We start from the raw sequence: 1,296 nt of genomic DNA, 5'->3' as shown, positions 1-1,296 counted from the left end.
AAGCTCATCAACAGTGCCAACATTAGGCTGACAATCATGACATGAAAAATCAATCAGGTGGCCATTGCAGAGATCCTAGAGCACAAGGAATCAGAGAGTTCAGCATCACTATTACCCACTTTAAAACATGCACTGGCTGGGAGCTGTTTCATTTGCCTCAGGGCTGTGACCTTCTCCAGAACCTGCAGAAGATTTCCCTGGGGACTTCAGTGCAGAGCCAAGAAGTGGTCCACAAACACTTCTCTTCCTCCAGTCTCAATATTAATAGCACCTACAAGCTTCTGAGTGATGATGGACAGTACACTACCTAGAAGATTCATACCTCAGAGTACCTGCACACCTTGGATTATTAGTATTCAAAAAAAAAAGAGCTGACAGTAGAGTTGGCTCTCAATTTACTTAAGGAATAACAGATTGGACCCAATGGGCTTCCATCCTTCAATTACCCTTCAGATCACCTCTGTCTAGTGTGTGACTTCAGCTTTAATGATGAACCTGATGGACTTTTATAAAAGCTTGTCTGGACTTTTTAATCACAAGAGACTTAACCAGGGATGTTTCAGGAAACTGAAATAGGATGAGAAGTTGCCTGAGAAAATATTGCCAGATCTCTCATGTTATTTTTCAGTGTTTCCAGCATGCCCTTGGAAAAGAATCCCATTAGTTCACAAACCTTTTCAATTAAAACCTGTGTTGAAAAGATGTTTGGGGCTGGGGATGTGGCTCAAGCGGTAGCGCGCTCACCTGGCATGCGTGTGGCCTGGGTTCGATCCTCAGCACCACATACAAACAAAGATGTTGTGTCCCCTGAAAACTAAAAAAATAAATATTAAAAAATTCTCTCTCTCTCGCTCTCGCTCTCTCTCTCTCTCAAAAAAAACAAAAAATGTTTGCACTCATTTCAGCCTGTATTGTTTCCATTCCCTTAGCATAACTTTTTTTTTTTTTTTTTTGATGGTGATGCTGGGGATTGAACCCAGGGCCTTGTGCATACAAGGCAAGCACTCTACCAACTAAGCTACAACCCCAGCCCTAATATCACATTTTCAAACAGCATTTAAGGACATTCAATTAGGCTTGTTGGCCAGGCACAATGGTGCAGGCCTGTAATCCCAGCGATTTAAAAGACTGAGGAAAGAGGATGAAAAGTTCAAAGCCAGTCTCAGCAATTTAGTGAGGCCCTAAGCAACTCAGTGAGACCATGTCTCTAAATAAAATACAAAAAAGGGCTCAGGATTGTGGCTCAGTGGTTAAGTGCCCCTGAGTTCAATCCCTGATACCAAAATAAATAAATAA

The 1,296-nt window shown here is 41.9% G+C and overlaps 1 non-coding gene across 1 annotated transcript; it reads right to left on the bottom strand.

Annotated features, from left to right (window-relative positions):
* Positions 1–955: 955 nt before the first annotated feature.
* Trnat-ugu lies at positions 956–1,028 on the bottom strand. The gene has a single exon. It is a non-coding gene; the product is annotated as a tRNA-Thr (tRNA).
* Positions 1,029–1,296: the final 268 nt, after the last annotated feature.

Source organism: Marmota marmota, unplaced genomic scaffold, assembly GCF_001458135.2.
Source record: "Marmota marmota marmota unplaced genomic scaffold, marMar, whole genome shotgun sequence".
Lineage (NCBI taxonomy): Eukaryota > Metazoa > Chordata > Mammalia > Rodentia > Sciuridae > Marmota > Marmota marmota.
Note: the sequence above shows the minus strand (reverse complement) of the source record. Positions and strands in the feature narration are given on the sequence as shown.